The sequence below is a fragment of the Pinus tabuliformis genome, chromosome 5_2 (genome assembly GCF_031772625.1).
Source record: "Pinus tabuliformis cultivar Carrire ecotype Pingquan chromosome 5_2, CPIR1, whole genome shotgun sequence".
NCBI lineage: Eukaryota > Viridiplantae > Streptophyta > Pinopsida > Pinales > Pinaceae > Pinus > Pinus tabuliformis.
In genome coordinates, this window is record NC_142306.1 from 628,479,688 (window position 1) to 628,493,709 (window position 14,022).

The following is a 14,022-nucleotide window of genomic DNA, read 5'->3' on the forward strand; positions in this document are numbered from 1 at the left end:
TATAAAATAATGCCAGTAATAATAATAAATAGGGTAAAACATTTTCAATTAAAATATTAAATGAAATGTTTATTTCAAGTTATTTCTTTTTAATAAAATAATAATTTAAAATTAAATACATATAAAGAAAAAATTTAAGAATAAACATTCATTGCAAAGAGTAAAAAAATAGATTTGATAATACATATTTCAAACAATCTCTTTCACAAAATTGTTAATGAGAGTGCATGCTAAGAAGACTGAATCTTAATCCTATTTCTTTAGAGAAATTGAAATTTATAGGTATGAAGAAATGCAATCTCTAAAATCACAATTGTGTTTTGTACTTAATAAGGGGGAGTAAGGTCTAAAAATGGTTGGATTTTTATTAAGCATGTGTTTATATAGAATGACAATATATTTTTAGGCTTTTTTTATTACAAATCTTACATACACATCCAATATATAATTGAAAAGAATAATCTTTATTATCATATTTTAATGAATCAAAGATTGTAATTAAATCTATAGGTTACTTGCATTTTATAAGTGGAAATATGTAATGATGTAAATAATTAAAATTTCTTTTTGCATATAGCTAATTTCCAATACTAAAATTTGAATTCTTTACAAGAAGGTTGTTAGAGTTGCACTTATTGTTTGCACTGGAGTCCTAGACCTATAGTCATTTATCATCCATTTAACTTATATGACTTGCTAATTTTATGAGGCGAAGATCATGAATATATTTTAGTGAATCAACAATGTACATGCATTCTTAGTCTATATATCAAATTAATTACCAACCTTAAGCCTCTACAAACATAACTTTTATAAACATAAAAAACATGCATATGTTTTACTTGATAAAAAAATATACATACATTTTAATTTATGTATCAAATTAATTATGAACCTTCACCTCCTTAAACATAACTTTTCTAAACATCTTCATGTTTAGATTTTCCTAATGTGACTAAAACCTTTATAATATAAATTGTATCTAAATGTTTTATTAATTTTATGAGTACATCCTTATATACATATAACAATTAAAATTTTACACCAACAAAATCCATATATCTAAGTTACATCATCTTTCTTATAAATACTAATTGTAATACAATATGCATAAAATTAATCTTTCTTATAAATACTAATTGCAATACAATATGCATAGAATTATTTAGAAATGCCATAAAAACATAAAAGAAAATTGATCAAAGTTAATTCATTTTAATTAATAAAAAATAAAAAAATAATTAAAACATATAAAACAACCTTAATATATTTGTTTAACTCAAAGTAGTCAACTAAATGATCAAAAAACATTTAATTAGAGCAGATAAAAATTTAATAGAAAAATCATATTCTCAAAGTTGTATTCAAAGTTAATACAATCATAGCAGGAAAATGAATAGTAAAAACTTTGCCATCTATAATTTCATCACCAAAAAATAGAGTTTTATAATTATTTTAAAATGAGTATTTACTTTACTTAGGATATAAATATATAAACAAATTTTAATATAAAATTCAAATATTTTTATAAAATAATAATTTTATATTATTTATATTAAAAATATGATTTTTTTTGTGAAGTTGTCTCTGATCCTCTATCTTTGACCCACTAGTTTCTAAGCCATCAAAGTCGCCCATCAAAGTCACCCGGTGGGCTTGAGGAACTGGGCCTAGGAGCATCTAAGCCATCTAAGTCACTCTCGGATCCACCCGACCTGGCCACATCAGCCCTTAGCTGACTGAATTTTTTAACATGTCTCCTCCCCTAGCCACCCCATGAGATTTGATCCTCCGTAGCCTCACTCAAGAGACAGATCCTCAACAAATTGTACTAGTAAAACTTGACAATATTAATTAAATTTATATTACTTAATAAAAATTTAAATATTTTTTTTTATAAAATATTAATATATTTATTTTATAATAATAAATATTAATTAAATTAATATTACATTATTAATTAATATTCAATATTTTTTTAATGTTTAAAAATATATATTTGTTTTTAAAAAATTATATATTTAAACCTTAAAAAAATATTATAGATATCTCCATAATCTCTAAAATTATAGATATCTCCATAATCTCTAACAGTTTTACTCGAAAAGCTTAACTAAATAAACATTTATCTTTCACAATTTTACGATTGGAAACCAAATAAGTTCACCTAAAGTAAACTTTTATGATTTAAAACATATAAACATTCCCGTAAGAGTAATGTAACTCTACCGGAATATTTAGAAATAAATATTACAATGACCTTAACGCCTCCACTGTTGAGAGCGACTTTACATATTCAACCTTTCATCTCTTAACATATTCAACCTTTCATCTTCAAAATGTGATGGCATTGGAAAATTTCACTATTAACTGAACAAGAAATTTCACATTAGAGCATCAAGATAAAGAGATTGATGCCTTCTTTTATATTCGAGCAGGCTACCAAGCGTTTCTTCCTGGACACCGATAAAAAGTGATTCAGTGTCTAGACTGAACGAAATTCCAGTTATCTCCCCAAAGAAATCAATTTCCTGGCTCTTGTTATACATGTGCTTTGTATCAAATATATGGACAAAATCATCTTGCTCTGCCATGGCCATAAACTGCCATATGAGGAGAACCTGATAGATCTTAAGGTTGAAGTGTTTCTATCATCCCACAGCCTGCATGTTGTGTCTTGGTTCCCTGTAGCGAATACCGTACCATCAGGATGCCAAGCAGAGGCAAAGGAGTAATCCAAATGACCTTGAAGAGTTGCACACCACAATCATTAGATGAAGTGAATAAGTGAGGTGGGCCACCAGGACTCTCATAAATCTCTACGGAATTCGTACTGGCATCTTCATTTTCAGAGATCTTCGAACAATAACTGACATCTTTTATACCCACATACTTACAGATAAGCTCTCCCCCATACCCGCCAACCACAAGTAAATTATTTTTGGCAGCCATGCTCGTAATCTCGACTTGTTCCTCAAATTAAGAAATTCAGTTCGTCTACGACTTAGTGCAGACTAGTGGATAATAGAATAAGCCGATGAAAGATACACATCGTGCTTTGATGTTGCCCACACCAATTCCCTTAGCTGAAAGTGTGAATATGCAGGTTTCACTGATTTTGTATTTCTTTGAAATTCGAAAAAATCCCCCCCTTTCTGGATATTTGCACAAATCTTATCTAGTTGATCCATGGCAAGTTGAGATTGAGAAACATCCCTCAGATTTTCATACACTTTTATCCTATATTCTCTGTATTTCTGCCTTGTCATGTTTGTCATCTGCCATTGAATTCCTTGAATATCTGCTTCTCTTCTGACTTCCTCAGCAGAAATGTCGTCCTCATCGTCATCAGAAGCCGCCATTATAGTATCATACTCACCGTCTGAATCTTCATCAGAACTAATCATTTCGGGCTCATACTCATCTGGCTGGGCCATATCTCAATACCCTTTTTGAAACACCGCGTAGTATGGTATCCTTCTCTATACCTTCTCTAATGGTGGGAGTCTGTACCTTCTCTAATGCTGACTTTATAGATTAATTTAAATTATAACAATGTTTTAATAAATTTGATTTGGTCAAGTTATGCTTGATTTTTGGGGGGCAACTAATGGTTTTACTCATGGTATTCAAACTAAATTAATGGTCATTAGGATCAAATCAATTGTGTGGCAGAATGTGAAATCTCACCTAGTGAAAAGGTGTCCTAGATAAATAGCAGATATGGTGACTAGTTATTCAACCGTAGATGAAAACTTTTTTCATACAGACTTCAAGAGAGAGTGATTTAGACTAAGTTAATCTTCCCTAGTCAAGTTTAAGGGGAGCACTTTTACGGTTAGTGGTATTTAGAGCTGCATGTTTATGACAAGCCATGGTATTGCCCCGTGGTATTCATCTTCAATGTAACTTATTTATGAGAACCCGTAGTATTTCCCAAGATATTCATTTCCAACTAATCTTATTTAAAAGCCTAACAAACTCAATGCTAATTTGTCCCGATAATTATGACAATGTTTTAGTAAATTTGATTTGGTCAAGTTATCCATGATTTTTGGGGATAACTAATGGTTTTACCCATGGTATTCAAACTAAACTAATGGCCATTAGGATCCAATCAATTGTGTTGGGGAATGTGAAATCTCAATGTTAATTTGTCCCAATAATTATAACAATGTTTTAGTAAATTTGATTTTGTCAAGTTATCCGTGATTTTTGGGGACAATTAATGGTTTTACCCATGGTATTCAAAATAAACTAATGGCCATTAGGATCCAATCAATGGTGTGGGGGAAAGTGAAATCTCACGTATTGTTAATGAACATGTGAAAAGGTGTTCTAGATAACTAGTAGATATAGTGGCTAGTTATTCAAGCATAGATGAAAACTTTTTTCATATAGACTTCAAGAGAGAGTGATTGGGACTAAGTTAATCTTTCCGAGTCAAGTTTAAGGGGTTAGGGTTAGTGGTATTTAGAGCTCGAGGTTTATGACAAGCCATGGTATTGCCCCGTGGTATTCTTCTTCAATGCAACTTATTTATGAGAACCCATGGTATTTCCCATGATATTCATCTCCAACCTAGCTTATTTAAAGGCTTAACAAACTCAATGCTAATTTGTCCTGATACTTATAACAATGTTTTAGTAAATTTGATTTGGTCAAGTTATTCGTGATTTTTGGGGACAACTTATGGTTTTACCCATGATATTCAAACTAAAGTAATGGCCATTAGGATCCAATCAATTGTGTGGTGGAATGTCAAATCTCACCTATGGTTTATGAACACGTGAAAAGGTGTTCTAGATAACTAGTAGATATAGTGGCCAGTTATTCAAGCGTAGATGGAAACCTTTTTCATATAGACTTCATGAGAGAGTGATTGGGACTAAGTTAATCTTCCCGAGTCAAGTTTAAGGGGAGCATTGTTAGCGTTAGTGGTATTTAGAGCTCCACAAGCCATGGTATTGCTCGTGGTATTCATCTTCAAAGCAACTCAGTTATGAGAACCCATGGTATTTCCCATGATATTCATCTCCAAAGTAGCTTATTTAGAGACCTAACAAACTCAATACTAATTTGTCCCAATTGAATATTTTATGAGGAACCCCCAATCATTAGGTTCCTTTGTGGCGTTTAGAGCTTCAGATTTATGACAACACATGGTATGGCCCATGGTATTCATCTCCAATGCATCGTATTTCCAATTTAGCGTATTTATGAGAACCCTTGGTATTTCCCATAGTAATAATCTCCAACGTAACTTATTTAAAGGCGTAACAAACTCAATGTTGATTTGTGCTAATTGAATCTTCTATGAGGAACCCAAAATCATTAGGTTCCTTTGCCATTACTAATGGAAATGAAATATGTGAACTTCATTGTGGGCTAAACTAATTTAACATTTATGATAAATTGAAAAATACAAAAAATAAAACTACCATAGATCCATTTAAAATCAGGGTCTAAAGATAAAGATTCAAATTTATTTTTTATTGTAAAATTTGAAGAAATATTTGTAAATATATCTCAAAAGTAATTATAATATTTCTCTTTTTAGATTTAATTAAAAAATGTTATAAAAATAAATTAAAACAAATTATTTTGATTGTAAAAAGAGTCTTGGTTTTTGGGCATGTCATAATAAGCCTTAGTATTGGCACATGGTATTGTAACAAAGTCTATTTACAGGTTAATAATATCCATGTTAAAGTGGGGGCCAATATTCATGGTTAACAATCTTGTTATATTATAAGTTTATTGTAAGTATTAAAATTTTATGAGCTTATTAATTAAATTTAAATATGGTTACAAATTCATTATTTTAATGTATATGGTAGATCAGATCTAAATTTATAGTTACTATTTATATGTTTTATATTTTGATGTGATATGTATTTTGTGATTTTCTTTTATTTAAAAAATTGTTCATAATCCTTTTAATAAAAACAAAATTATTGTGCCAAGAGGCACTCTCCAACCCAATATGGTAAAGATGTCGTGATGTAATGTTTAACATTTTGTCAAAGTCAAATTACATAAAAATAAAATGATTAATGTAATGCAAACATTTCAACTCAGTAAAAAAAATAATTAAAAAAATAAGGAAATCAAATTAACCCTATAAAAATAAAAGAATAATAAATAAAAAAATGGCCCATGATATTGACCCATGGTATTGAGAACACATGGTATTGACCCATGGTATTCATGTGAACAATGGAATGTAGCCTATTTAAAAGGGGAAATTAAACCAGCATAGATCCATCTTAACTCTGGATCTACCAAGTGCTCAAAGGGATGAAATCTCTCGATTTGCAAACCTCTTTTAGAGTGAAAAGCTAAGAAACCATATTCGTCCTTGCCCCTCTTGTCATGAATCCCATGAATTAGACACGATTCTCTAGGACACCTATCATATTCATGTGTCCAGCATGCCCTGGCATGTGGGATTCGATGGACACACGGGTCGGATTCCAAGGGCACGCGAGTCTCAATTTCAGGACATGTTTCCCTCTGAAAAAAGTGTCACGCATCCTTTAAAGCCTGATTTGGGTTGAATTCTCATCATTCTTGAGTGTCTCTCTTGCTGTGGGTGTGTGGGAGCGCCTAGAAAAGGGTTCGAGAGAATTTTGGAGGTGATTCAAGCAACAAGTAAGTGCATTTTGATTCTATTTTTGTTGCTAGCAGTTTGAATGTCCATTTTTTTAGGAGTTTGTGGATTTTTTATAGCATTCATGGCTCAATCAAGGACAATAGGGAAGGGGCAAAGGAAGGGGAAAAATGTCCCCATTTTTTTATGCCCCTCCTATTCCAATTTCATCAGATTCTACAAGTGTTCCCTCTATTGGAAGTGGGGCTACAACAACAACTTGAACTGTTGAGGGAAATGAATTTAGAAAGACAACAAGATTAAAAAATGAAATATCCCTCATGTAAGTATGTCACAAGAGATCAAGGGCTAGACAACAAGTTGAAGGGAGGAGTCAATGTTGCTTAGAAATGCAACTATTGCAACAATCATTTCAAGAGGCACTTATTATCGTGTGAAATCTCATTTCTTTCCCTTACCAGGTTATGGAATTGGATCATGTACACAAGTGTCTTTAGCTAAGAGGAACGAAATGGAAAAATAAGCTAACATTGGTGTGGCAACGGTGGTTGCACCATCTAAAAAACATAAGAATAATGATCCCCTTCCATTCTTGAAGAATATTAGCAACACATTTCCATTTGAGAGTTTTGGTGGGGGTGTGGCTTAAGCAACAAAAGGAAAGACAGTGGCACTTGGTCTAGTGGACAAGATTTTTCATAAAGAGAGACAGGAAGAGCTTGATCTCACCATTGCATTCTTTTTCTATCTGAACTTTATATCCTTTAATGTTGCATACTCACCTTTATTTCTTGAGATGTGACGAGCTCTAACTCAAGGGGATTGATCTGATATTGATCTAAGACAAAACAATAAGGTATTACATACTCATGTGCATGGATGTGCCTATGTTATTTTATGCAACGGATTGATAATATTGTGAAATACACAGGCAATGAAGCAGTTAAGGAAAACATAATAGTCAACACATATAAACACAACAAGTTTAATAAGGAGTTCACCTAATACTCTTGGGCTACGTCTCCTGGTCCAACCTTTAGTGGTGGCCTCTCTATTATGTTTTCAAAGCAGAGTTTTTTTGAAGTTTTTATCATTCCACCTAGATCATCATGTAAAAATTTACTCATTGATGGTAGGAAAAAATAAAAAATCACACTCCCCTCCCAAAAAAATTGTATTTGCTGGCCCACCTTCATGTGTCTTGCTGAGCATCCATTGACTATAAAGGTTCATTTCATGTCAGTCATGTCCACCTGAACTCTAGTCATTCAAGGTTCGATTAGGTCACCTAGGTTTCAATTTCCCAAGGTCCAATAAATCACCATCTCACTGCATAAGGCCAGCAAAGTATGAGAGTAAAACAAATAATATCACTCCTTTAGTCAAATAAGGGTTTACAAGTATGTAACCATGGTTACTGAAGTTTAAAATCTGATTTTAAGTAAGGAATTTATTCTAGTTTGTAATTTTTATTTCAACAAAGATGTAATAATTTTTATTTTATTTATGTAATTTTATCTCTATCATATGTAATAAGTCACTATTTTAGCTATTTACTCAATTCCATTGCCAAAAGATCCAGCGTCATCCACCTGTCAAAGGAAAAAGTCAAAAGTCGAAGAGCATTAGTTTGAAAATTTGAAAAGTGACATGAAACATTAGAAAATGGGTTTTAAAATAAATAAATCAAACCCATTCAAGTATAAAATCCCTCAAAGACATCAATTCAACATTCATTTGCACTCCTACAGTCTCAAAACATCCTCAGCAAAAGGGAATTTTTGAGTTTTAGGTGAAATTGTGCAGAACAGGGGAAGAAGGCGTGTTCTGAACTTGGAGGGCATGTTTGATGAGAGTGCTGCACATTTGCCTTAAAACTGTGTGCATTTCCTAAGGGTGCTATGCGCCTGTTAAGAGAGGGCGAGCTTGACCAGATTGTTGTGCGTTTGCCCGAAAATGTCCAGAGATTGCCCACAGAGCACTACATCCTCTCCAAGCTTCAAAATGTGTCACCAACATGATCTAGTAAACAAGTAGGTTGAAATCATCTCACTCCTCTCCTCCACAGTTGATTTATATGAAGTTTCATTGTGTTTTGGTGTCCTACTAGATTCAAAACCCTAGTAACATAATCTCATTCCTAAATTCCATTTCCTAGCTTCCCACTACCATTCCTACATTTCAAAACTACCCCCTTGTCACCTCCCTCATATCGCACATCCCAATTTCCATCTCCTTAATTTCCTCACACCATTCCATACTCTCTAAACCTACATTCCATTTCATCATCTCCCTAGGGTTTGTGTCCAATAACTCATGGCAAAAGAAGATAACATAAGTCATAGTGAGGAAGAAAGATAGGAGAGGAGGTTATCTAAGAAAGGAAGGAGAATCATTAGACATGAGAAAACTAATACCAGAGAACTCATGCCATCTCCCATCATTGTGTTAGGCTTTAAGCATGTGGGTTGTTTTGAGTTTTGTGAGAAAGTACAAGCAATCCAACATCATCTCTATTGACCAGATTATTCATCACCAACCTCCATGATAACCAAGTAACCCTTGTTGGTGTCACCTTCACTGTATCGCTTGTTATCATATTAGTTGCCTCTCGGATCCCAAATGTTGGCGAAAAATGGTTTAAACAAGGAGAATTGGATCATTTCTATTATGATCCATATCTTAAATCAAGGTACAAGAACAAGAGAAAGAGGATTTTTCCTTTCTCTTACTTCCTAGACAGATATGTTCTCATGATGAAAATCATCATGAAGTACTTCACTTGTGAGGGTAGGTATTCTAGGCTTTATTCCTATCATATCTGGCTACTCATGCATTTCACAAGAGTCAAAATGCGTAATATACCCTACTATATTTACTAGAGCATTGACAAGATGTCATTCATTGCCCGGAAGAAAGATTATAATCATCAAATTCAAAGTATCTTTCACCACTCCCTCATCAAGATGATAGTCCTCCATTACCTTGATCAGCTTAACATTGCATGGGACACCTTTATATCCAATTCCATTTTCACTCTCCCACCTATTCAGCATGGCCAAGAAGCACCTTCATCATCTCATTCATCCACCTCCATTCCTCCACCTCATCCCATACATCATTCATCTTCATCTAATGAGTCAGCCACACCATCACCTCCATCATCGCCATTTCATGAGCCTATTCATTCACCTGGTAGAGATGAAGGAAGTGAGAAAGAACACTTTGATCTTGGTGAGAGCAGCAAGCCTAAAAGGATTGGTTTAGGTACCTTGACACATACCTATTATAGAGGGCATAGGAAAGTGCTTTCCCCACAGATTGTGGGAGGTGCCTTGCCCTTTTCATCAACAGAGCAGTTACAAAAGGGTAAGGAAAAGGTGACAGAGGCGGAGATCCAGCAGGAGGAGGACCTCCATGAGACAGAGTGGGATTTTCACTTAGTAGACCTAAGTGAAAATGATGACAGAGAGAACAAAGCCATTGTCATCAAGAAGAATGCACTCATAGGAGAGCTCTAGGTCGACTTTCAAAGAGCCAAATACATTATTTCATACTAAGAGCAGGAGAACAGGCAGTTTGAGGTCAAACATGAGCTCATGGAGATTCAACTCATCAAGGCAAAGGGAGAGGCTAAAAAGGCTAAGGCCTTACTTGATGAGGCATATGGAGAATACAGTGTCCAGCTGGAGGAACATGTGCCAAGAATAAGGCCAAGGACTAGAGGCCTAAAGAGAGCTTTGGAGTTAGAAAAGCAAAGGGAGGCAGAACTAGCCAATGAGCTCACCCTAAATGAGTAATTTGCCAAAATGGTAAATGAGAACCGGGAGCATTGGCTCGAGAGGGTGAACACCAATATTGAAAGCCTATTATACAAGGCCAAAAGGTCTATTGATATTTAGAGAAGTATGGCAAAGTATTATTCCATGAGAAACAAAATTACAAGAGCCAAGTTCAAAAGAGCCCATGAAAAGATTGAAGCCTTGACCAAGCAAGAGGAGAAAAGGAGGCTATACATTCTTGCTAAGGCATCACTCCATGCCTCAAACACATGATGAGACATCATCCCACCAATTTTGACAAGTTTTGAGCAAATTTTTTCAAGTTGTGAAATTTTTGTGTTTTTTGAAGCATTTTTAGCACAGTAAAGAGGTCAAACATGCAACACCTACGGTGCTGCACCCTTTTTTGGGGCATCTAATGATAAAAAGGTCAAAATATTTGGATTTAGTGATGAGGATATGCACCCTGTGCATTTTCTAGGCATTTGGAGGCAAACGAGTCAGTCAAAATGGTCAAAAACCACCAAAACACCATGTCTCTGCCTCATTTATGGCTTGGGCACTCCACATTTACCAGTATTGGGAGATTGCATTTTTGACATGGTAAATTCGCTCCAATTTGAAAATTGAAGACATGTATAGAAGGTAGACTTGAAGGGCTTTCAAGCAATCCATCTTGGAGCAAATTTGGACACTAGGAAGGCATCCAAAAGCATTCCTAAACTTGGTGGGTGTGTTTGACACTAAAAGGGTGCGTTTGACAGTCTTCTCCAAATTTCTTAGTTTCTCTCCTATTTCGATTTTCACCTTGGAAAATGATGATTTTACCTATGTAAATGATCAAGTAAATGTAATTATCATGCTTTTACTATTACTTAGGGTAAATTCATTATGTAAATCAGTTAGATGAGCTATAATGAATCAATTCACTTAAGATAGGAATGAGTCACTTGGACCATCCTACAATTTAGCTATTAGTTTAGATTTTTGTGTAATATCTTCCTCACCTCATGGATTTGACCCCTGAGGATGAGGGGAATTGGTTTTGATGTCTATTTAGTCCCTTTCTTCACCATAGACAAGGTGTTGGACTCTCTTCAATGTTGTAATAGTTTTTCAGACTTTGGCATGCAATATATTAGACAAGTTGCAACTATTTTGGTGGGATTCCTATGGCATGGTAATTTGATCTTGTTTCTTTTTCTATTTCATATGTATGAATGTTCTTTACCTCTCATGATCCATTTCACTCTAAGTATGTTTTATCTTCAAGGTGTGATGATCAGAATACATCTTACATGCTCTATTTTGGGGAAATCTTCATAGTTTGTCCATTTTCTTTAGTTTTAATAGGAATACATGTTTGTCTTGCTCTTCTAGCACCAGAATACATCTTACATGCTATATTTTCGGGAAATCTTCATAGTTTGTCCATTTTCTTTAGTTTTAATAAGAATATATGCTTGTCTTTCTCTTTCTAGCACCTCACCAGTCTTATCCATGTCACTTCATAACCTTAAAGTGTTTGAGTTCCCACCTACCTTGCTCCATGAAATGTTTGCAATCATACCCTTATTTTCCCTGACCTAGTCTCTTTGACCTAATCCTCTTCCAACAACCCCACCAAATCAAATTAAACAACCTTTCCATATCATATCTAGCCTAAAACTGGAATCTATCAATCCCTATTGGATGTGATCCTTTGGAGAGAGCCCTCTCCGGCTTCGTAGGGATAGCTACCAAGTCAAAAGATTGGTTCGTGGTTACCTCAGCTCGACTCTTCCTCAACCTTGGATATCCGGAGGAGTGATAACATATTGGCATTGTTTTCGGGGAAGAAGAGATCATATCTTTCCTCAAAAAAAATGAAAAAGTTTAGATCTGATTGCTAATGGTGGACAACGATCAAACACATATGAAGGCTGAAACATTCACCTCGTGACTCCAACTTGATTCAAAGACTCCACCGGTAGCAGGATACAAAAATCAAAATGAGTTCTCAATCTAGAATATATGCTCCGATGCACCGATATCATTTTCTAGGCTTTCCAAATCGTATGCCTTGGGTATATTGGCAAACATACTTGCCAAAATTAAGAGATGAAAAAGGTGATGATGCTACACTTCATTTAATAAGATTTCATATGCATGTGCATAAGCTGAGGATTGATTTTGATGAAGCTGTTTAATGAAGATGTTCATGGTCACATTAGAAGAAAGAGCATGGTTTTGGTATGAAAGCTTGCCTCCTGCTTGTATTTATTCTCTCAAACATTTTCACTCAGTATTTTTTGAGAAGTATAGAGAAGCCTATCCTTCTTTGCTTTTGATTGAGGATTGTTGTGATCACTTTGAGAATTTTATTCAAGAGCTGGAAAGTGCTTATGGCGATGAAGATTTTATGGATGATGAACTCTTAGATGCTTTGAATGAAAACCATTTTCACCACCATGAGAAGATCATGGATTCTACCCTGGATGACAGTGAACTTGAGCAGAATTCTTCAAAAGATGACAGTGATCTTCCATCATACGAAGTTGATAATAATTTGTAGCAGTCTTGCCAATATTCAAGTGATCAAGATATATATAAAGATGTTCTTTCCAGCTGCCCTTCATTCCTTTCCTCTTCCGAGTTTTTAATTCAGGAAGAAATATGTGTAGATCAGAATTTTGAGTTTGCTTGTATACCACCTCTAGAGAGTCATGATTTATCTGTTGAGGTCAAAAACAATGTACAACGGGTTTTTTGTCTTGAATTTGATGAAGATGTTCAGCAACCATGAAATGCTCAAGATATAGAATTTTTTCAAAGCTTAGACGATTCTTTTTCTGATATACATGAAAAGTCACTTGTAGACATTTGTGTTGATGCTGATTTGGCTACCTGAAATGAAGATCTATAAGAACATACAAATCTTGTCTCTGATCGGGATGGTATGGAAGACTACATTTCTACATTTAGATTTAAGAAGGATAACCCAAATGAAGAAGAACAATCATCCATTATATTTGAAAGCATCTTCCTTCTTTTTGCTGATTCACGCAAGGTAATGCTTCAGGATTTTCAAGATCCCTTCGACAGTCTTTTACAAGCAATGGAGAAGATGAATGTTGTCTGGTTTGTTAGCATAATCCTTGGTTTCAGTTGTTATTGTGAGTTGCCTACATGTACATTATTCTACCTTCTCGGGGAAAGTGAGAGCAGAATTTCAGTAAGTAACCATCTGCTGGATTGGTTACATTGGAAGGCTCAATTCACATGATTGTACATATTTCTTCAGTAGGTAGGTGGTTGTCATCAGGATTTGAAGCCATCAAATCTCGATGGTTTTCTGCCATTAATAAGCTTTGTAAGTACTTGTTTCAGTTAAGTAAGCATTGAGTCATTTTTTCAGTCAATTTCAAGTCAGTTTGTGTCATTTGAGTTGTCAGCATTTAGTCATGAATTTCAGTTAAGTTTTTGACCGTATTGACCCATATGGTTCAACACATGGTCTATGGTGTTCTTGACACCTCCAAGGAGCTACCATCCCCAATAAGGCCAATGTTAGAGTCAGTATTTACATATTTCCATCAGTGATCAAAACTCCTCTTTTATATCATATTAGTGTCCCATTTGAAATTT

General features: G+C 34.4%; 1 pseudogene; it reads right to left on the reverse strand.

The window, feature by feature from the left end:
* Window positions 1–2,384: 2,384 nt before the first annotated feature.
* Window positions 2,385–3,437, reverse strand: LOC149160611 (putative WD repeat-containing protein C2A9.03; annotated as a pseudogene).
* Window positions 3,438–14,022: the final 10,585 nt, after the last annotated feature.